General features: G+C 37.1%; 1 pseudogene; it reads right to left on the bottom strand.

Annotated features, from left to right (window-relative positions):
* Window positions 1-5887: 5887 nt before the first annotated feature.
* On the bottom strand, window positions 5888-19685 carry LOC142461612 (histone-binding protein RBBP4 pseudogene; annotated as a pseudogene).
* Between the last annotated feature and the right edge of the window lie 5829 nt (window positions 19686-25514).

Below are 25514 nucleotides of genomic sequence, written 5' to 3'. Positions count from 1 at the left end.
GGAGTCTTTAGTCTGTATTGTTTAATTCTGTCTAGTAAGCAGTCTTAGATTTTCTAACAAATGTTAGTCTTCAGACCCTTGTCATTGGATGGTATATACATGCAGTTCTTCAAAGGAATGGCCTACCAGTGCTTGGCAATGACAGCTTAAATTGAATGAGTAATTTCCACAGGAGATGCTTTTCATAAGAAAACTAGTTTAAATGTCTCCCATATGTTATAAACAGATGCACTCTGTTGATGCGTTTCACTACAGTCACCTTTAATAAAGTACAAGCGTATTTGTGAAACACCAATTAATTGGAAGTTCACATTAGAAAAATTTAATTTCTTCAAAGTTTTTTATTTGCAAATTTCCCAAAGGTGTTGCATAAGCAACAAAACAATATAAATGATAAGCAAAATGCCTTCACATCCGCTGTAGTCAAGAAAGCAAAAATGCTATAATATTATGTGTTGTTTCCTCTAATATTAGTAAACCTGATCTGATTTTGATTACATTATATTGGTCTTTGTATCTTAGGGAGATATTCTTAGATGAAACTGTTTCCTATAGGAAAATGAAACACTAATCCAGGAAATGAATCTCCATGGTAATAATAAGTGATTTTGTATAATTTTGTTTCTACTATACAATGGGAATTTAAGTCCATTACTGAAAATGCCAAAATCTATCCTTTATAAAATAATTCACCCAAAAATGCTTTACAGAGTCCTATTTTAGTACAGTTATGTTGGACTCTATAATTCTTCTCTACGTAAGCTATTGTAGTTGCTCAGTTTCCCTTCTGGTTTGGTGATTTAGGCATAGACTAATATGCAGCAACACGATTCTTGCAAACACGATTGAGGAAAAGGAAAGAAAGAATGGGCAAATCCAAGAAAAAGAGATAGAAAAACAGGAGGAGGAAGGAATGAAGGAAGGAATAAAAGTTACCTGTTAGAGAAATAACACACTCAAAGCAAGTACTCTTAGGAAAGAATTAGAGCAAAATTGAATAGAATCATATATGACATAATGGTGATCAATTTTACACAAAAGTTTGGATGTAATTGTGTTTCCTAGTAAAGCATAATTTTTTTTGGAAAACATAAATCATCTAAAATTACCTTATACTTCCACGAACAATCTGAAGGAATACATAACACTTAATACTCTAGTATAAACACCTGGTAATTCTCATAGTAGAACTAATTTTGCATAATAATATATAATTTTTTATTTAGCACTGAAAAATATCTTTTAGCATATTAGTGCTGTCATTTCCCTAGTTGTGTATTTTATGCATCCATCTTTTGTTTATAATCATTATCAAAATTATGAATATGTATTAAGCAAATAAAATTACTTTTCCAGGTAGAGAGGACTGTATAATGCAATGCTGTAAATCCAAGATGGAGAGTAGTCATTTAATGAAGCAAAATGTTAAAAATAAGTCACAAATTATCTCTCACTCTCTAAATATGAAATTTTGCCATTATGTTCCTTTTAAGAAAATATTTCTTATCTTTCTATCCAAAAATAGTATTATAATTAAACTTCCAGAGGTATATCATTCTTATATATTACAATTATATTGTTTCTCAATATATATACTATAAAGGGGAAATAAAAACAGATGTTTCAAGATCTTTATGGAGATCATTCATATATATATATAAAACAATAAAAAACCCACTGCCATAGATCACACTCAACCTTATATTGTCTCTATTGGACCGAGTAAAACTATTACAATGTTTCTGAGACCAAATTTTTATGGAAGCAGACAGACGCCTCTTTTACCAGCAGTGAGTTTTGAACTGTTGACATTGCCCATTGCTTATTCCCCAGTACCACCAAAGCTCAATAGATAAATAAGTTGATAGAGATAGAGATATAAAGTTTACATTTCACCAAAGCTCCGTAGATAAATTGATAGAGATAGAGTTATAAAAGTTACATTTCACACTGGTTAGTAATGGAGTCAAGAATTCCTATTGAATTGGCATGTGGTGGTAACTGCAAGGTCAGCAGTTCAAAACCAGTAGCCTCTGGGCAGGAGAGAGACTTCTACTCCTGTCTCAAGTTATCTTTTGGAAACTCACAGGAGCAGTTTCATCCTGTTTTTGAGGATTTTGTTGTTGTTCTTATTGAAGTGACATATCAAATATTGACTCTAGAATCGATGGGGTCACCATGAACTATAGGTCTCAGAACCACTCAACTGTTCTGAAATGGTTCATGGGACTCATAGAATTCCCCAGTCTTTGTAAATGCTTTCTACTATGAAGGATAAATTATGATATTACCATTGGTTTAGGCACTTTAGGATCTCAATTCTTGACATCATGTTTCTCCAAGGCTCTATTTATTTAGTTAGTTATTTATTTTTTTCTTTTCACAATTGACTTTCCTACTGCTTCTCACTGTTTATCCTTCCATTAGTTTTATACATTAAGTTCTGTCTCGAACATTATAACAGACAAATGTTGCTGTGAGCCCTGAAGCAATAAAGAACAATTAGCATGTGTTAGCTGTTATTATTGGACTAACTTCAACCATCCTTTGGGTAAAATTTAACATTTTTTAAAAAAGCTCTCTTTCTTTTAAGAACACAGGTTTCAGAAGCTACCAGCTGTAGAGTCATTTCTCTATAAGAAATAGAATAGAGCTTGATTATAAGGTATATTTTATACTGCAACTGCCCCATTGTTCAGTTGTTGCAATTCAAAATAGTCAGGATGATCTGATGTTAGCCTAATTTAATAACGTGACTGTATATATATACATATTAGCAATTCATATTTGTGTTATTGTGAATAGTTACATTTATATAGAGAGATATATAAATAGATGCAGATGTATAGAGACAGAAAGATGTATAGCAATAGATTTCAAGTTGCCTTATTCTCCTAGACAGTAATAGTTGTCAAATAATTGCTTCCTGAATTAAATCTCTAAAAGCATCATGGTCATAGGTGGAGACCATATTATTAACTGCCAAGATGGAAATAACCTGATATCAATTGACTCAATTGATAGAGTAGGGGTCAATGAATCACAGTAAGAATAGTTTATCTTCTATATGTCTGATTATCAATTATCTGATTATCAGGGGATTTTGGCACCCAGAGTAGTCTTAGAAACATTTCTCTGTGGATACTGAGGGATGAGTGTACACCCTTTTTTTAATCCATAAATCATATTCTTTAAAATATAATGAATCACTAAATTTGATCAAGAAATGATCATATACAATAAAATCATATGTATTTATACATGTAAATGGAAACTAAATGCAATCACATACCTTATATTATATTTTATTAGCTGATTAATGTAAGAAACAATCTGGCTCATCCACTTCAGGTTTAAAATTATTCCACAAATTCAATATATTTAAGTGCATAAAATTATAATTTTCAAGGTGTATATCAAAATATTTTTGTTTGTTCCATGTATCCTAACAAGAAGTAAGAATGAAACGATTTGATACAAAACAGGAATATCAAATGCAAATTCCTTCCATAATGAGAGAATGTCTGGGGTCTTCTGCCATTTATTTTTTTCACGTGTATGTTTACAAATTGAGTAAAAGTAAAATTCATTTTTATTTCAAGCAAAAAATAAATACATTTTAACTGCACAATTCAGGATGCAGGAGTTTATACAAATATTCACTGACAATTAAAGCTTAATAATTCAAACTAGTATCTATATTAACTCAGTTTTGAAACATATATTTCAATTTTTCTAATTGAATGTTTATAATAGAGTTTACAAAATAAATTGTAATGTATAAAAATCCAATTTATTGGGGAATTAGCTGCTTTTATGTATTACTTTTTATATATATTTGATCTGTATTATCATCCTTCATAACTAATATTTAAATGAGTGAATTTTGGTTAAGATAATAATTACAGGCCAGTATACAAACAGTGGAACAGCTAGAATCCAAAGACTAAATGTCCCAGTTGCTTGTAAATATGTAGAGAAAAAAAACTCAGGCCTTGTATGTCTATGACACGTTAAACACTCTTGCCACTTGATTCAGCAGAGTATCGAGATACATAATCCACTTATTTGAAGATTAGTTGTTCACACAAAATTTCCATGAGTCTTATATCATTTTCATTTATAACTTCCCCACATTAGAATATTCCAGGTGTCCATCAACTGGGGACTAGACAAACTGTGCCACAGCTGTACAATCTAATATTACTCCGTTATAAAACAGTGAACTCTCAAACCCAAAATACACAAAATGAGCCTTAAATACATATTGAGAAGTGCAAAAGGCAGTCTGCAAAGACTGCATATTGTATGGTTCCTATTGCATGATATTCTGGAAAAGGCAAAACAATAAAGACCACAAAATGATCAGCAGTTTTAGGGACTCAGGGGAAGAAGAGTGCTAGCGAGGTGACGGGTCCCTGCTCTAGAGGATGCCGTGATGTTGGGTACAGGGCCCTATGCATATGTCAACACTCGCAGCTTTGTGAGCAACTGGCACTTCATGCATTTATGTCAAATGTATGAAATGACATTCCTGAAAGGGCTGGGGTCTGATAAGCACTGGCTAAGATTTTCTGAAAAGGCAAAAATAATGGTAGCAAACTTAGACTCTGTTGGAGAATTCTCTTTCCTGTATCGGCACACAGATTGGAGTACGAGGTTACAAATATACAAAGGAGGGAAGCTTTAATTTTCCAAGTGGCAATGAATTTGTTGGAAACAGAAATATTAGCTCATGTGTAACTTAATGTGGATATTTATACTTTCATGTGAAAGTATAAACACAGTTTTTCTTGTTCCGTCAAGAAAGGCTACTTGTCAGGTGGCATGGACTATGTTCTAAGTCACTGTGAGCCTGTGTTCAGGAGGAGGAAACACTGCCAAGTCCCACATCATCCTGAAAATCAGCGCTGAGTTTGAGCCAGGCTTGCAGTATTTATTGTGTCCATACCCTTCATTGAGGGTTTGAAAACCAAAGAAACCACGTTTTTCTTCAAATCATTTCTTTGTTGTGAGAGACTTGTATTAACAAACACCCATTTAAGAATTTTTATGAGTTGCATATCACTTGTGTAACCACTGATGCTCAGTGTGTCATCCTGTGGTGGCTTGTGTGTGCTGTCTGCTGGATCCCGTGTCACTGGTGCTGTCTTTCATTTTTCCTGTAGAAAATATGTATTGCATGAGAAGCATTTATAGTCATGGAGAACAACAGGGGCATTCTTATCCGATTTAACTTAAATTTTAAAACAAGTATCAGCTATTCCTTCACTCTTTTCAACTTACCTGGGCAGTCTACCTATGGTATAATAGGCAGGTAAAACCATCTACACTTACAACTTAGTGGTTCCAAGTTCAAATAAACAAATAAATCCAACATTAAAACTAAACAAAAGCAACCATTTTACAGAAAGGAATGAAATAATATGCAATGTGTTTAAGAAATACATGAACAAGTGAAACTATATGGGAAAAGAGGAACATGAATAGTTGGTTTTTTAAAAAATAGTTTTGACCTGACTGAAGAAATGGAGAAAATGACCACATGTGCATCGTAGCAGGTCAGGTGTGAAGATTTTGGAGCAGGACTCTCTAGGACTTGCATCTCCCCTGCTTCCTGAGTAAAACAGACACTTCACAGACACCTACTTCACTTGACTCATTTCCTAACCCACTCTAGTTTTAGTCAGAAAAACTTGGGATCATGGAAGAAAAATAACCACATATATATTCCCATTTCTGTAGCTACTTCAGAACTGGATAGTTTCCAGAAAATTCCTAAATAAAATTTAATATATATTTGTGGCTTTGCTAAGTCACCAAGTTAACATTTGGAAAATACCCAGTTTGGCCTAAGAACATTTTTGAGAGCCAAACTTAGTCTTACCTAAAACATGAGATGGTTCAACATCAATCTCTTGGTTGAGAGAACGAAGGGCAGGCTAATATCACAAGGACAGACATATTTAGGACCCTGTCCTTCTGGTGTCACCCTCCTCGGGGTCTTCATCACTATAAATGTGCTCTACCATGCGCCACGCATGCGTGGTGTTATCTTCTGATACGTAACAAATCACTCAGGAGCAGTCAGGTATCTTGGCAATGTGGCCACTATCTGTAAACCACCCCGGCGTCCGTATTTGTGACTTCTGGGGACTGTTCCTTTCCAATTTTACTTAAATCCCCGGCATTCCGTCTGTGATCAGGAACACTGGAAGTCAAAATAGTTTAGACGACCTCTAAACCTGGAATATTTCCTCCTTAAGTGATTCAAAGGAATGCAGCTTGAGTTTCTGATTTCTCAGATCCCACGATGTCTCAGATCCCACACAGCAACAGTCTTGTCAGTGATCCTGCGTCAAGAATGAGTTCACTCTAAGGACTGAAAAAGACAAGACGTAGTTCATGCCAGCAGAGTCAGCATCAACTGAGAGGCTTGGTTTGGAAACTTTGTTTGAATGAGTATCCTAGGTCATGAGCTTCTGATCATCAGCAACCCACCCAAGCAGAGACTCCTGAAGTAGATGCCAAGAGCATCTTCACGACTACAATGTGCCCAGGAAAGTGGTCTCTGCATGCACCACTGTTCCTTCTTTTGCGGCAGCACTGAGTTCCCGCAGGCATATGGAATGGGCATCTGAAGCACAAAGCAAGTGCCCGCTGGGACTGAGTATCCACGGACGTCCATAGCCTTCTTTCTGTTGTCCACGGAGACACAAGTCTGGCTTAGACTCTCCAGAAGGGTGTGCTTTAGAAGGGCATTTCAGGTGGTTGAAGTCAAGGACATCACTGGATGGAATCATAGTTCCAATACTGCAAGGATCCTGGAGCATGTAATGGCCTGGGTTAAGTCTCCATCAGGGTGGACCTTGATTTCTATTTCAGTCTTGCCATGGACACAGACCAATCTTCCAAATTCTCCCATCTCACTGTCACAGTGTGAGGCATCAAACTGAGTCTCAGCATGAGGGATTTACACACCGGCTATCATAAAATGGTTTTGCTCATCCGATATATGTGTGCCCAAGACAAGTGGATGGATGCCCAAATGTTTCTCTTCTGGTCTGCTGACATCTGGAAGCCACTATGGGTGACTCTGGGCTACTTGCCTGTCAGACACGGCGTTCAAGGAGGCTACGGAGCTGGGAAGGAGTTCATACCGGGATCTTGGTGGAGGAGCAGGGAAGCTGAGGGCAGCTGGTATTTACTAATACCAGCAGGGTCATCCAAAGAAAACAGGTTTCAGCGGAGCTTCCAGACTCAGAACAGACTCCAATAAAAGACTCGACTGCCCATTTCAGAGGAATTAGGCACAGAAAACCCAATGGAGAGTATTGAAACATGGTTGGTTATTGAAAACCTTACAAACAGAACTCTGCCAGTGATCCTGCTAGAATAGGAGCCACTGTGGTCTGAAGGTATTCAAATATGACTGAGAGCTGCCTCCCCACAACAGAATGCACAGAGCAGAGCCTGTGGGCATAGAGCCTTCAGGAGTTTGGTTGCTGGTGGACCACGACTCAAAATGAGAAGAAATGGCGGAAAACACCTATTAATAATTGGGCTTTGGAATGAATGAAGAATGAATCTGGGAAAACTGAAAGTAATTAAAATGAAATTGAAAGCATACAGATGAATAATCAAAATGAACTGGTATTGGTCATTTTGTATGACTTGCTATGTTGGGATGATGCAGTAGAGCATAGCATTGCCTTAGTTGTTAAAGGGCATGTTATAAGACCTGTCTAAACTTGAGTTGCAATAATGTAAGATTTTATGAGCAAAATATTGAATGATGCAGTATTCATCACTAGAAGATGGAAAGAATACAAAGTCACTGTACGAAAAATAACTAGTCAATATTCCACTGTTTCCAAAGGTAGCGTATGATTAAACAACATGAACTGAGGGAAGAAATTCAAGGTATATTGAAAATATTAGCCCCAAACAAGGCCCCAATTGATGAATTACCAACTGAAATGTTTCAATAGCTGATGAAGCATTGGAAGCTCTATTTGTTTCTGCTAAGAAATTTTGACAATTAGCCAAGTGATTGGAAGATATGCATATTTGTACCCATTTCAAAGAAAAATGACCCAAAAGAATACTTAAATTGTGGAAGATTATCATTGATAAAACTCTCTCTTACACACATGAGTGGCAGTATAATTTGTTGCTCCAGTTGACCCAGACTAATGCAACATGCAAGGTTTTTTTTTAACTGATCATCCAACAAAAGTTGAAACAGGTAACTAACAGGAGTATGCCAGAGGCTGAGACCAGATACACTAGGGGAGTTGGAACAAGGGATGCTGATGTCAGATCGATTTTGGCTGAAAATAGAGAATACCAGGGATATGTTTATTTGTGTTTTATAGACTACTCAGAGGCTCAGATTTTGTGTATCATAACACGTTTTGGGTAGCCTGGAGAAGAATTGCCATTCCAGATCACTTCGATGCATTCATGGAGAAACAATAGATGGATCAAGAGACATATATTCCAGTTATTTGGGGAAAATAAATAGGGAATACTATATGTTTCAAAATCAAGATAGGATGGTATCATATCACCATAATTACTCTAATTGTATATGGAGTAAAGCCTCAGAGAAGGTGGATTATATTAAGAAAATGTTGATTCAGGATTGGAAGAAGGCTTACTCACAACTTGCAATATACAGCTAGCAGGATTTTGCTTGCTGAAAATGAGGAGGACTTGAAATACTCATGAAGATCAAGGATTACAGCCTTCAATATAGACTACCACTAAAGTAAAGAAAACCGAAATTCTCACAACGGGACCAATAGTAACATCATGATCAGTGGAGAAAAGGTTGAAGTTGTCGAGAATTTTGTTTTGCTTGGAGCCACAATGGATGCATATGGAAGCAACTGGTAAGCAATCAAATGACACATTGCATCAGGTCAATCCGCTGTACCAGACCTCCGGAAAGGGTTGAAAAGCAAGGATGTTACTGTGAGGACTGAGGTGCATGTGATCTAAGTGGTTCTATTTTCCATCATCTGAGATGTACGTGAAAGTAGGATATTGAACAAGGTAATCAAAATTAAAGGATCCATTTGAATTCTGGTGTGGCAAAGAATATTGAAAGTGCCTTGGACAGCCATAAAAGCAAAAAAATCTGTCTTTAAAGAGTACAGTCAAATGCTCTTTAGAGGCAAGGATTGTGAGGACACGTGGTCACCGGTACTCTGAGCATATTCTCAGGAGAGCCTAATCTCTGGAGAAGAGCATGCGTGCTAGGTGGGAGGGCCTGGATAGAGAGGAAGGCTCTCCACAGCTGCCTGACCCAGGGACTGCCACGGGAGCTCAAGCACAAGAGCAACTGTGCGGATGTCGCCTTCTGTTGGACATAGTAGGGTCACTTCATTTGGAATCAGCTAAGAACAAGACAACAGATTCCGTGTTCTGTTTTCTAAGGAAAAATTCTATTATTTTCCCTCATCCAAACAAAGCATGTCATCATTATGAGTGTTAATTTCCTCTTCAGTAAAATTGAGGCATTATTTCATCTATTATTGTTGTGAAGATTTAATAATATAGTAGATATTAAAAAGGTTAGGAAATTACAATGTGGCATATAATTTCTCCCTTCAGATTCTTAATTCTAGTATTTACTATGTATAGGTATTATAAATATTATGAAATGCTGGCTCTCTTTATGCATATGCTGGAATAATTTAACACTTGCTTATGCAGAAAGCTCAGTTAACAAAAAATAGATAATACATTTTATTGAAAAAATTATTTTCCTAAATTAAAACACTGACTTCTAGCTAAGGGTTCTACTGATTTCCCTGTTAAAAAATTTTCCCTGTTGCTTGTTGTCCCAAATGTGGAATAAAAGAAAAATCTAGCAATCTATCCTCTTTCCTGCTACCTGTTTAGTCATTTGATGCTCATAGATTTATAAACACTTACTTGGATGACTCAAACATACAGGTTCTTGCTTTAAATCCAATTTTGCATGCACTATCACTGATTAGATATTTATAAGACATCAAGATTTAATATCCTTAAAATAGAAGCTTCTATTCCGCCATACCCATAACATCATATATCTTGCCTTCCTCAAGATTCTCAATATGTCCCTAGATGAAGTTAGAAATATTTCTCATGTTCTACAAATTCTTATCTGACAAAATGCTGTTTATATTTTGTAGGGTTTCTAAGCAAGTCTCCATCTCACGTATAGTTTTCCAGAGTACTAACTTTTTCTGAATTAGAAAAGTTTTGAGCTTATTTATCCCTCAGGAGATTTGCCTTTGTATTTATTTTGCCCCCTTGGGAAGATGTCTCCCCAAAGTCTGCCAAGGCTCTGCTTCTCGTGCTGTCTTTTCAGCGATTCTTCTAATCAGACATATAAATTTATTTTCTCCTTACTTTCATAATGATGTTATGTGAGGTGTGAATAATATTATATAGAATAAACTGGAAATCCTCTCAGAAAATCATTGATAAAAATAAGCATTATTGGATTTTGGTAAGTGACTAAGTATTAAGTATAAAAGAAATGTTTTTATCTAAGAAACTTTAACTAATTCAAGGAAAAACAAAACTGAAGTTTATAAGAAATAAAGAGTGAATATGTAGGTGTCCGGTTGGTTGAGTTCTATAGAGAACCAAAGCCAGTTTTCTATAGAGAGAAATATATAGATTTAGATATAGATATATAGACACATATAGGACTTTTTTGTCAAAAAAGTGGCTCACACAGTTATAAACCAGCCACATCACTCTGGTTGAAGTCTGTGGCTCTGAGGTTAAACTTGGGTTTGTTTTGGTTGGTTTTTCTTCCCTGACTAACCTTACTGAGTGGGTTAATGAATCAGGAAGCAGGCGCATAAACCAGGAAGCAGGAAGAGCACGGGCTGCAGGAAGCAAAGGGCAGGGAATCCTGGCTGCAGGGTCAAGGGAAGCTAAGTTTGGCAGGCTGATAGCTCCCAGGGTCTGCCAGCCAATGAGCCCGATTCAGTCTTCTCTTTAGAAAATCAAATAATAATAAGTGAGTAGATTCCCCACATTTGATATTAAGAAAACAGAACACCCGTAGGAAAACTTTATTTCGGTTGTATCAAGGCCATGATCAGGTTAAAAATGTAACATTCCACCTTGTTCTTCCCATAACTGCTTAGCTGCTCACAGAAGATCCCATCAGGTAGATCATGATATTAAGTTAGATCACATTGTGGGGATTTCAGGCCCAGCTATTGTCATCGTGGATGCCTTTGAGTTGATCCGGACTCACATGGATCCTATGTACAACAGAATAAAACACCACTTGGTCCTGCTTCATCCCCGCAATCGTTCTGAGAGGTAAGCCCATTGTTGCAGCTACTGGGTCAATCCATCCATCTTGTTGAGATTTTACATTTTTTTGTGCTGCCTCCCTGTTTGACCAAGCATGCTTTCCTTTCCCTGATCACACAGCCAAGTACTCCTCACTTTCTGCAAGTAAGACTGTCTTCTGCATAACGGAGGTCATTAATAAGCCTTCCTCCAATCCCGATGCCGTATTCTCCATACAATCCAACTTCTTTGCTTATTGTGCTCAGCAGAAAGATTGGATAAATGTAGTGAGGAAATAGAATGCTGACACGGTATCTTGCCTGATTTTAAACAATGAACTATTTATTTCCTTGTTCTTCTCATACAATGGCTCCTTGATCCATACATGGGTTCCCCATGAGTTCAATTAAGTCTTCTGGAATTCCCATTTTTCTCATGGCTACCTATAATTTGTTATAATCCACATAGTCCAGTACCTGAGCATAGACCATAATTCAGTGTATGTATATTTGTGGCGTTTTCTGCTTTCAGTCAAGATCCATTTGGTGTCAGAATTAATATCCCTTATTCAACAATCACTTCTGAATTCAGCCTGAACCTCTGTCTACTGCTGCAACCATTGCTTCAAACAAATTTTACTTGCATGTGATATCAATGATATTGTTCTACAATTAGCACATGTTTTTGGGTCACCTTTCTCTGGTATAGGTACCAATATGAATCCCTTCCAGATAGTCCGCCAAGCAGCTGTCTTCCACATTTCAAGGCAGTGATGACTGAGTGCTTCCAGTGCTTCATCAGGTGTTGAAACATTTCCACTGGTATTCCATCAATTTCCGAGGGCTTGTTTTGACTAATGCTTTCCGTGAAGCATGTGCTTCTTCCTACTGTATCATTGATTCTTGCTCATAAGCTACATTTTGAAATGGTTGAATGTTGACTATTGTTGGCATAATGAGTCCGTGTACTCTTCCCATCTTCTTTGATGCTTCCTTCATTGTCCTATATTTTGCCCATAGTACCGCTCAATCTGAAACTAGAAGCTTGATTTTTTTTTCATTAGTTCTTTCAGCTAAAGATATGTTGATTGTCTTCTTCCTTTTTGGCATTTTAACTCTAGGTCTTTGAGCATTTTTTTATGTTGTACTTTATCTTTCCATGATGCCCTTTGAACTTTGAGTTTATCTTTTAATTCTTAATTTCTTCCATATACCTTAGCTATTTTGTGATTAAGAGCAAGTTTAAGATACTCTTCTTTTGTTATTTTTAATTTTTAGATGCTCTTCTGTCATCTATATATATATATATTTCTTTCCTGTCTCTTTAATGATTTTTTTATATTCTCTATGTATGAGAGTCTGGAAGCCATCCCACCACTCATGAGGTCTTCTGTCATTATGTTCAATACATCAGATTTGTCTTTGAGATATTATCCAGAGTCAGGTAGGTCGTATTCTAGGTGTGTAGGAGCCCTTTGGGTTGCTGAAAAGGCATATAAGCTATGAGGAAGTTGGTGTTCTTTCAAAATTATATTATGCCACCTCCAGCTTTGTTTCTATCACCAAGACAATATTTTTCAGCTATTTTCCCTTCCTTTTTATTTCCAATTTTTATATTATAATTATGAATAATTATTGATGCATTTTTTCATGTGCTTGAAATATGTCACTAAAGACTTCAAGGCCAATTTATTTTATTTTTCCTCCTTTGTTTCTAGCCATACAGACCAACATTTAGGTACAATGGGTACAGAATTTGGAAGAATATATTTTTCTTTTTTTGTTTTTAAAGGAGGAGCCTGTATATAGTTACACAGTGCATCTCAACCAATGAAATCAGCAATCACATCCCCTTGAACCCAGTATAAAAGTAGTTCACTTCCTTTACCCCAAGTCCTTCCTTCCCACCTCAATATTCTATTCCTCCGCCTTTCCTGATTCCTGATTCTGTCCCTGCCCTCCTTTTCATCATCAAGTTATTGTCTTAAGATGGAAAAAACACATTCAGTTTTCTTGGTAATCCCTAATAATTGTGTTATAAAATATCTATCTTTGTAAGATTGACAGTTTTCTACACATAACATTCTCCAGTTTTGACTATGTCTTGTGGTATTTGAGAAAGTTGTCACTGTTTTCTATTGTTGTATAATGTTCCATTGCATGAAGGTACCAGAGTTTTATTATCCATTTCATTCCATGCATAGTATTTTGCTGTTTCCACATTTTGTTACTGTGGAAATTGCTGCAATAACCATTGTTGTGCATATTATCCGTGCACCTTGATTGCATAGTTGGTCAATTTCTGTCAGTTGACATTGGTAGAATTCTTCAATTTCTTCATCACTAGCTTTGGTGGTTGGTGCATACATTTGAGTAATAGTTGTATTGATTGGATTTCCTGTTATGTGGCTAGATATGATCCTATCTCAGACAGCATTTTACCTCAAGGGAGATCTTGCATGGTTCTTTTTGACAATGAATTCAATACCATTCCTCTTGAATCTGTTATTCCCAGCATCACAAACTATATGCCCAATACCAGTCCATTTAAGCTCACTAATACCTAGAATATTGATCTGTATGTGTTCTATTTCATTTGTGGCAGTGTCTGATTTTCCTCTATTGATACTTTGGAAATTACACGTTCCAATGATTGTTGTTTGCAGCTGTTTCTTTTCATTTTTGGTCATCTCCCATTATCAGATGAAGGTCCTGAAAATCCTACTCCTTCAGGCGTCACTCCAGCGGTGTGTTATGGCATACCTTATGGCCTACCCTACTTAGAAGCGCAGCTCTTCTTTAGGCATATTTTGAGTGTTGTCTGATGTGAAGAAATTATCATCTGGCACTATCATTGCTGATAATATTCTTCTTCCATTCATAAAGTTTTAATATATCTGACAATATTTTAATACTATTCATAATGTCTTTAATGGTTATTTCCTGAGTAGACCACCATTTGCTTCTTCATAATCTGTTCTTATTCTGGAAACTTTGCTGAAACATATTGACTTTAATTGACTTTTTAGTATTTTAAATATGAGTGACAGTACTTCTAGCACCACACACACGCCACAATAAGGCAAACTGACAGATAAATTGGAATCCACCTAAACTGACATAAAGCTTAACTGTCACAGGGAGTTATACAGAAAAATATTTAGTATCTTATAGAAGAACATAAGTATGATCCTTAAAAGAAAAATTGGAAACATTTCTCCATGTGGTGAAGATCTAATATTGCAATTAGTCAGATTCCCTATTAATGTACCTGTTGAACTATCTGGTGTCAATTTGAGGATGAAGAGTGTAGGGGTGGAGTCTAGCCTATCTATCAAGATATAGTCAATGAGGCCTCTGTGTAGGCAGGGTCTTCTCCTGAGGACTCTGGAAACTCCTGTGTTTCCTGCTTGGAGGTGAGAAGACACTCTCTTAACTCACTCCATTTGAGACATCCCTGTGGAGAAGACATATGGATAGAGACAGATGGAGCAAGATATCTGGAGCCAGAGATGCCATGTGGAAACCCCTGGCAGTGCAGAGATGCTTACAACACCACTGGATCCGCAAGAATTCCCACCCACTGGTATGAAATTTTCCTGCATTCAGAATCATTGCATGTGTTTAGTGAGTCTGAAGAGGATTTTGTAGGTTGGTATTGAACATATGTGCTAATATCATACTTATGGACTTGATTTGGACTGCGCTGGGATGTTTCTCAATATTCAACTGCTCTTTTTATAAAGCTCTTTCTTATACAGTCATGAGTATCTATGAATTTGAACCATTTTAATTATTATTACATCAATTCCTGGAGCCTTGTTTTCGACCAATGCTTTCAGTATAGCTTGAACTTCCTCCATCACTTTTGGCTTCTGTGCATATGAATGATCCCACAATGAGTTGAATCTTGACCGGGTTATATTGTTTATTTCTTTTTGTACAGTGATTCCGTGTGTTCTTTATATCTACTTTTGCTGTCCCCATCTCCTTTGATACTTCCTGCATCATGGAATATTTTGCCAATAGAACCTTTCCATATTCAAACTCAGTGCCTGGTTTTTTGTTTTTTTTTTTCAATTTAAAATTATGCTGTGCATACTCTCAGTGGTAGGAATTCTTTATCCCTCAATAGAATTAAGTGAATGACAATCACTGGGGGAAAGCTCTGGAGAAATAGTGGAGGTGATTTAAGTCTGTGCAATGGGTTTTGAGAATTTTCCATGGTATAATATTATGTCAGAGAAGTGATTTGGTGACTAAGGTTTCTAAAAACCATATTCGTAAAACTCTGAATAATAAAATATTCTCTTGACTTATGTGAGTGAAAATGAATATATGGTATATGTGCTGTCAAAGCGAACATGATAATAAATATATGGGAAAGTTAATGTAGCTTAATAACAGGAACAAAATATATCAGTTTTGCATATTCTGAAATTTGGGAATTCAAGAAAGAGATTAATTAATTTTCTTGCCATACTTCCAAAAGAGTAAACTTCAAGTATATACTGCATAAACTGTATAATACATTATGTGTCCACTAAAAAGAAATGAAATGATAATAAACAAAGTATGGGAAAAGTTTCTTCAAACAGTTTTTAAAATATTTCCCTTTTACAGTCATGGAGGGGGTTCCTTGCTTTTTAAGTGTATCAAGAGACACTATTCAAGAGCCCTCACTTTTCTGCCATATCATTGTTATTTTCCTTGTGGAGATCGTGCAATTTCTCCTTTGCAATAATTACTAAAATCACTAAGTATCCTTAATTTTAAAAATTATCCACCATCATCATTTGTAGAAGAAAACATTGAAATTTGTGATTTACTCCTTGCATGATTATGCATTTTATCTTTGATAAGAAATTTATTGCATTTATGAGTATATAATTCCATTTTTTCTAATATTGGTTTTGTGACCATGAATTTTAGGTCTATTTTCCCAAAGCATGGCATTTTAAATTAAATTGTTTTTGTAATATGTCTCACTAATCTTATTTTCAAGTTCATATCCTTGAATTTTTTATTTTATTTTATTACCACTGATTTTTTTAAAGTGAAATCCAATTCTGTAATAAATCACCAAAGTTTAGGGGAAGAACTGTAGACTGTGATATTCATTTCAAAGAAGAAATTATATATATATATATATATATATATATAAACTATTGATAGACGCAAAAAAAATTACCCTCTAAAATCTAATTATTTACTACTGAGAAAGAAAATTAGTAAAATTTGAGTGTGTTAATGTTTTCCATTTTTGTATAATTATTTTGAACTTTTGTATTTAAGTGAATGTATCAAGTAGGGCCGCATGGCTCTTTTTATAAGTTAGAGATCCAAGGGAAGAAACATCATATATCTTATTTACTATTTATGCATACAGAAAGTTAAACAAATATCAGAATATGAAAATAATTTAAGAAATAACAAATCTCAGGACAGGGAGTATCATATTAATAAAGGGTAAAGTGTCATTCTAATAAAAACAGATTCTATTTTTTTATAATATGACTGTCTCTGAGCAATAGTTTTATTTCTACAGTATATGCAAAACTGATGGCACAGAAGAAAAGTACAGCAGTTGTTAAAAAATGTAAAGATACTGAAAGTAGCTTTTTAATACTTGAGAATCACACTGAGTTGGTTTATCAATTTTAGCATAGTTAATGTTATCACAAATTGAGTTATTACAATTCATGTCAATACACACAAGCATCTACATGCATTTCCACATACATATCTGTACTCACAAACATAGGTGAACATATATAGGGCAATTATTTATTACAGCATTTTTGTTAGTCAACTAATTCTAATCTATCAATTATAGCATTTGTAAGAATATAAATCCTACACCGTCTGTCCTTTTGTTTGTTACTATGATGCTGAAAGTTAAGTCACTGGTATTTCCATTGCCAGTAGAGTCACCCAAAGTGGACTGATTTCAGCAGATCTTCCAGACTTGGAACAGAATAAGAAGAAAGTATAGGCGGTCCACTTTTGAGGAATTAGCTACTGAATGCCTTCTGGATAGCGTCAAAACACTGCCAACTACTAGAACCCTCTTAATAGAAGCTGGACATTGGCTCAGATCGTGCCCGATGATGAGCCTCTCAACAGGAAGGCACTCAAAATATAACTAATGAACAACTGCTTATGGCCCTAGGGCATATGCTATAAGGACCTGGACAAAGTGAAGCTTTGGTGACCTTCAGTTACTGATGGGACATTCCTGAAGACAAATGACGGAGAGCCCCAAGAAGAATGTACATTCCAGAACACTTAATTGTGCTCCCCTGGAACTTCTGCATGGACCAAGAGGTGCAGGGTCAGCCAGTGTTTTGTTCTCTTGTATATAATTTCACTATAAGTTGAAAATGACTCAATCCTAAATAACAACGCAACAACATTGGCTAGGGTAGAACTTAGGTTTTCAAAACTGTACCCCCTATGAAAGCAGACTGGCATATCTTTCTCTGGTAAATTGGCTGGTGAGTTCAAATAGCCAAGCACTGAACCACTGATGCCCTATGACTAATTTATTCCAATTTTCTATAAGTACATTAAAATACCCAAAAGGGGGGAAATATGGGTAAAAGTATTCAGAATAAAACTGGAAAGCATCACATGAGGGTCGCAGCTTTTTTTTTTTTACTCCTCAGTTTGTTTTTCTACATACCATATACTATAATGCTCAGATTTTTATGTTTCAAATTATCCTAGCTCAGTTTAATTAAACTTGCTCAGCTCTGCAAACACGGCCCACTTCCAGGACATGTACCATCTCTCCTTGGGAATATTAAAAAATCTTATGTCTGAGTGTATCCTTTTGGTTTTTTTCCAGACATACCTTGAAGTTGCTGCGGATTTGGATTGAGACCATATGTATTGTCTTCTTCATGCACCTGAAAGTTATCTTACACCAGTGTCCTGGGAGAGACGGGAGGTAGGTGTGGGGCTGTGAAAGGAAAGGCTGCTCCTTTGGAAGAAAGATGAAGTTATCTCTTCCTGTGCTAATTTACACTCTTGGAAACTCCGTAGAAGGTAATTCTGAGTATGAACTAACCCCTGGCATGAGCTTGTTTTCTTGTGGGGACTGATAGTCTAATATGTATTCAACAACACCATGAAGAATTTTAAAATATTGCAACAATTATAAAAATATCATATTGAGACTTTAAGTAGGCAAATACTTGTGAAAAAAAAGGACACGGTTGACTTGCTTGATGAAGAATCTCCATAGACCTTCAATTTGCAAAGACGCCTTACACAAACATGCATATACCTATGTATATATGTGGACACATTCATACATTTTCTATATTTTAAGAGATGAAAGTCTGTAAATTGGGAAATGTGGCATAAAATAAGTCATCAAATTATGAGCAGAGGAAAACACGGTCATAAAAAGTATAATTCAAGGAAAGAATTTGCTCTTTAATCCAAAATACAGCAAACCATGTCAAACAAACTTTTCATAGTTTATCCATAAGACAACTCAGGAAAATTATGCCTAAGAAAATTGTCCGTGAGCCTCGAAATTCTTAGTGCACAGTCCAGGATGGCCTCCTGGTCACAGCACACAGCGGGGCGTTTGAGTAGAGGCCATGGTTTCCAGAAAGCAAGCCATTGCCATTGAGGAACCGAAGTGGCCAGACCGCGAGTATGATCCACAGGCGAGAAGCCCGGAAAGCCAAGGGCTGCACATCAAAAAGAAGCCTGGGATTTCGCAAAAGTCCTCTCCAACCTTCATCCAGTGGAATATAAAGGCGCCCCTATAGGTGAGCATCCGATAGATCACAGTAGTACCACCCAAAACGAGGAGAGAAAAATATCTGTTCATTTAAATAAGGCTGGGAATAGATGTTGCTTCTGTGGATATTCGAGTGAAAAACATAGTAATAACATGGGCGAGTGAGGGTTAATGACGCAGGCGTGGGTCAAACTCATTCCTAAAGTAAAGGCTACTTATATCTCCTACAGCAAACCATAAAAATTTCTCAACAAAATTAAACATCTCAAATGACAAGTAAGTCCGACCGTGATAGTATAACAATGATGATTAGCCAGCTCTGGAGTCCCGCAAGAATCCCGGATGGCATGATGGGTTCGCAGTGGGAAACCGCCAGCCACGCTGTAGGGCAAAGATGAGGCTTCGTGCTCCTCTCGGGAACGCATATGAGCGGTTCGACCCGGTCCTTTTGGGTCACTCTGAGTCAGAATGAACTCGCTGGTGAGGAGTTCATTTTGGTCTTGAGCATCCAGTCGCTGAATTACAAAACAATTCTTCATCCACAGGCAGTTACAGATAACTGTAGCTGGGTATTTGTGTTTATCTGTTGGAAAATAAAGTTTACGTCTTATCATCACCTTGAGTAGATTTATGTCTTACCTCTATAGGTTGTAATAGGTTCAGACCTATTCATGATGCTTCCACAGAAAGGGTTTTGTGTATTCTGACCTAGCCCTTATAAACTAGTGAGTCTACTCTAACGCAAAGAGCCCTCTAGGAGAGAGCAGCGGTTACACATCCAGTGTTCCTAGGTTGTAATCTTTATGCGAGATGAATGCTGATTCTCTCCTCCAACGTACCCACTGAGGAGTTTGACTCTTCTACCTTTTGGTAAGTCGGGATCTGGTTACCACTCTTCCCCCAGGATTTTAATTTTAAACGAGTTTCTGTGAGATTACCTGTCTCTCATACTGAAATAGACATTTTGTTTTCCCCTTAAAATCCATGTAATACCTCATGTTGCTTGGTAACATGCAACACATACATGATTTATTTATACTTCAAAGCCTTCCTAAGTTTCAGTGTTTTTATATTTAAATTCCATAAGTGGCTCAGGATACCAAATGAATATTTTAGAACTATGTATTATCTATGTTGTTGTAGTTTCTTATTATTTGCAGTTGCTTTGGACAGGAAGAACAGCAAATAATTCCATTTGTGAATTTACATATTTGTAGAATAGACAAAAGATTCTAATTCTGGAAATTTAATACTGATATTTTATGATCCCTCAGCAATGCCTGGAATTGAGAAAGAAATGAACAATTATCTGGACATGAATGCTAAACGAAGTTTTGCTCTTTATAGGCTTCCACTGGGAATCTTAAGAGTACACGTTGGGGTAAGGCTAATCAGAACTCCATCAGGGGAATAGCCCAAGTACCAACTAAGGAGAGAGCATGAAAATAACCATAACAATTAAAGAATCTAAACAAATAAGAGGAATAGATGAGATGGTTTAATACACCGATGCTGATAGCTATAAAATAGTGAGTATAATGTAAGTTGTTTCAAAGGAATGTTATAAAGCTGTGCTGCAACATGCTACATAAATGAACAGTGAAAGAAGAAATGATGAGAGTTGGAAAGGGAATACATGGACGGGCTATAAAACTTGAAAATACACTTATAGAAAAGAATGTCAACTGCAGCGTATACTGTTAACCCCCTTCTGTCCCGTGTCCATGAGAAGAGCCTGCAGTGTGCCATCTAGTCATGGAATCGCTAGGGTGCTATCTTCCGTTTTGAGAGTACTAGTTTTTTAAAGTTATTCTAACACAATATATTAAAGTGATTAGAAAAAATGCTCCAGTTAATTTCCAAATCAATGCTATTTGGGGTAACTCAAATTATGAGTATATTTAGAAACATCTCATATATATCTATTCACTAATGACACATTCAAATAAATAGATAATCTTTAACTATAGCTTTCTGGCACCAAAATTAAATATACTTTTTTAGTGGGATAAAATTTTAGGTCACTTAATTCTGACTTTAGCTTCTCAATTTTGAGATCTATTTATTTACAAGTGTACTCCTGTTTTTAGTTATTGTTGAGATAATTCCAACTTATGGTAAGTACCCTCATGTATTACAGGGAAGAGCTGTTTGCAAAATAAATGCATCCCTAATTATTAATAGTTTATAGTGAGTTATTTTGTTGGTATAGTGTAGCTTCTTGTAGAAATATTTAATTTATGTAGATGTACTAGAAAGAAAATGAGTTACATTATATAACTGGACAATTATTGGTACACTTATAAGCCTATTAGACCATTGATATCCCTCTAAGTATAACTTTAGTTTTAATTTAGTTAATCCTAATGATATATAGTTTGCATGATTCACCAATTTTGAAAATGGGGGTGTGTTTTCCTAGTGCTAGCGCCTGTCAGGTAGGTGAAGGAGTCCAATATGTGAAGCAGGGATGAATCAGCATATTTGTGTATTGATTTTATAGAAGGATACAACAAACTAGCTTTATGTCTTGCAAAAACTAAAAAAAAATTGGGTTAACATTTTTGCAACAAGGCAGGGAAGATTTTCTGGGGTTCCATTTACAAAAAAGATAAGCAAAGAAGAAGCCGGCAAAACTTGTTAGAGTTTTCATCATTCTACTTGGTCCACATCCCTCAATCAGAAGACCCCTGAGAGCACCAGCTGCACAGACAAATAGGCTTCTCAGGCACAGCTGCAGAAACACAAAGGTAGAACAGGAACATTAATTGGGAACTGAAGGAGGGAGGCTGGGTGGCCCAATAGCCAAACAGTTTGTTGCTATAATAAAAGTTTATAACAAGAACACGAGACCTAATAAAATAAAACACTTGTGTACATCAACAGATTTCATCAAAAATGTCAAACAAGAGCCCACAAACTGGGACAAGATATTTAGCAATGATATAATAAAGGGAAAATTCCAAAATCTACAGAATACTGTAATCACACAACATAAATAAATAAATTATTTAAATAACCCTCTTTAAAGGTAGGCAAAGGGCCTTAATAGATAATTTGCACAGGGTGACACCAAATGGCTAAGTAGCACATGAGGAAATTCCCTCCTTCACCTGTCAGCTGGAAAATGCAAATCAAAACAATGATGAGATGTCATTTAACACCCACAACCATAGCCTGATTCAAACAAACAGAGAACAGGAAATGCTGGAGAGGGTGTGGAGGGGTTGGAACATTTATATACTGCTGGTGGGCTTTTAAATATGTACAGCCACTGTGGAAAGCAATATGGTATTTTCTAAAACAGTTGGCAACAGAAATACCGTACAACCCAGCAATATTCTTGCTGGGCATGTACCCAAAAGAAATGAGACAATTGAATAAATGCAATAATCTTGCTGAGCATATAACCCCCCAAAATAGGACAGGTCATGAACAGATGAATACTCTCCCATATTCATTGCAGCATAGTTCACAATAGCAAGAAGTTTGAAAGAGCCTGTGGTAGTTACATACTCTCTTGTCAACTTGATGGTATAAGAGTGAATGGGTGGAGTTTCAGTCTGTCAATCAGGTCATAGTTTGATTGTGGGTGACCAAGATAAATTTCTGTCTGGAGGCCAGTCACCCTCTCGCTCTGCCTTCACCTTCCTGTTGACAAGCCCCATGGAGCCATGCGGAGACCTGTGAGAGCCCTGGGCTGCGTCCACCTCCATTGGCTCCAAAGATTTTGCACCCACGGGCCTGTGATCTTCCTGCATTTTGCATCCCTGCATATCCTGCATGAATCTGAAGGATTTATGGACCAGTATTGGACTTATGGGCTAATATAGGACTTATGGACTTGATCTTTCTGGCCTGGGATGTTTCCTTATATACAATTACTCTTTGATATAAAGCTCCTCCTTATACATATATTATTTGTTACTGTAGTTGCCTCAGACTGACACACAACCCAAATTCCCGTCGGAAGAAGAAAGGAAAAGAGTGGTGTATACACACCTTGGAATACTGTGCATCCCTACACAACAGTGACGATACCATAACTCAGTGGTTCTCAACCTTCCTAATGCCATGGCCCTTTAACAAAGTTCCTCATGTTGTGGTGATCATAAAATTATTTTCCTTGCTACTTCATAACTGTAATTTTGCTACTGTTATGAATTAAGAAACCCCTGTGAAAGGGTTGTTCGAACCCCAAAGGGGTCACAACCTACAGGTTGAGAACCGCTGGCATAAAATATTTCAGGACATGGAAGGATCTGGAAGCTATTATGTTGATTGAAGCTAGTCAAGCACAAATGGGTAAATACTGTGTGAGTCTGCAGTTGTAGGGATGGATACCAGGTTGGCTCGGGTTGTTGTTTTTTTTTTTTGAGTGTAATTTTATTTTTTTCTTTTCATTTAATCATTTTATTGGGGGCTCGTACAACTCTTATCACAATCCATACATATACATACATCAATTGTATAAAGCACATCCATACATTCCCTGCCCCAATCATTCTCAAAGCATTTGCTCTCCACTTAAGCCCTTTGCTTAAGTACTCTTTCCCCCCCCCCTCCCCGCTCCCCCCTCCCTCACGTGCCCTTGGTAATTTATACATCGTTATTTTGTCATATCTTGCCCTATCCGGAGTCTCCCTTCCCCCCCTTCTCTGCCTTCCCTCTCCCAGGGAGGAGGTCACATGTGGATCCTTGTAATCAGTTCCCCCTTTCCAACCCACTCACCTTCCACTCTCCCAGCATCGCCCCTCACACCCTTGGTCCTGAAGATATCATCTACCCTGGATTCCCTGTACCTCCAACCCTCATATGTACCAGTGTACAACCTCTGCCCTATCCAGCCCTGCAAGGTAGAATTCGGATCATGGTAGTTGGGGGGAGGAAGCATCCAGGATCTGGGGGAAAGCTGTGTTCATCGGTACTACCTCACACCCTGACTTACCCATCTCCTCTCCTAAACCCCTCTATGAGGGGATCTCCAGTGGCCGACACTTGGACCTTGGGTCTCCATTCTGCACTTCCCCCTTCATTCAATATGGTATATATATATATATATATATATATATATATATATATATATATATATATATATATATATATATACACATATATATACACATACATATATTCTTTTTTTTTTTGCATGATGCCTTATACCTGGTCTCTTGGGCACCTCGTGATTGCACTGGCTGGTGTGCTTCTTCCATGTGGGCTTTTTTGCTTCTGAGCTAGATGGTTGCTTGTTCACCTTCAAGCCTTTAGGACCCCAGACACTATCTCTTTTGATAGCCGGGCACCATCATCTTTCTTCGCCATATTTACTTATGCACCCATTTGTCTTCAGTGATCCTATCATGGAGGTGTGCAGCCAATGATATGATGATTTTTTTTTTGTTCTTTGATGCCTGATAACTGATCCCTTTGGGACCACTCGATCACCCAGGCTTGTGTGTTCTTCCATGTGGGCTTTGTTGCTTCTGAGCTAGTTGGCCGCTTGTTTATCTTCAAGCCTTTAAGACCCCAGTCACTATCTCTTTTGATAGCTGGGCACCATCAGCTTTCTTCACCACATTTACTTATTCACTCACTTTGGCTTCAGCAGTTGTGTCGGGAGAGTGAGCATCATAGAATGCCAATTTAATAAACGAAAGTATTCATGCATTGAGGGAGTGCTTGAGTAGAGGCCCAAGGTCCTTCATTGGCTCAGGTTTTCAGGCCATTCCGTCTGCTAGTGAGGTTTTCCAGGCAGCTTGGTAGAGATCCTGACTGGTGCCCATGGACCATCCTCTCTAGGGGTGTTTCTTGAAGGCCACATTGTCGGAAGGGACCGGTATAGAGGATGACCTCTTAGAGGCGGCCATGCTACGGTTTGATGCGTCCACTCCCACTCCCACTGGCCTACATTCCTATCAGCACTAAAAGGGATACTGATGAGAAAATCAAGTTAGGAAGTGGGAAAAGGAGCATAGATGTCTTGGAAAAGACAAGTGCATGTCTGTTGGTAGAAAAAAGGGGGAGACAAACTTCCTAGCAGGTACAAAAAAAACCCCTAAAAATACTTATAAGGACCCTAAGCTGGGAGTATGTCTGATATGCTCCTAATAGGCCACATTGGTCCGAGTTTCTGTATATTTCCTAGAGACCAAGGCCTTGATCAATAGAATGCTGAGACATTGAACCACGGACCTTTAAGGCACACAATATATTCCAAAGGCCCTACCAGAGGGATGTGATATGGAAACACCACTAGGTGAACTCGAGTCTGTAACCTGAGGACTTACGACTGAAGCTACATGGTGATTGAAGATGCAGAAGACAGCTACTCCAAGATTATTGAACTGCTGGTAGGCAGACTAACAATTTCTTACTACTTCCATGCTCTATTAGGATATGCATTATTCCAGTATACCTGTGTATGATATGGTCAGTGAGTAGTA

The sequence above is a fragment of the Tenrec ecaudatus genome, chromosome 11, assembly GCF_050624435.1.
Source record: "Tenrec ecaudatus isolate mTenEca1 chromosome 11, mTenEca1.hap1, whole genome shotgun sequence".
NCBI lineage: Eukaryota > Metazoa > Chordata > Mammalia > Afrosoricida > Tenrecidae > Tenrec > Tenrec ecaudatus.
Note: the sequence above shows the minus strand (reverse complement) of the source record. Positions and strands in the feature narration are given on the sequence as shown.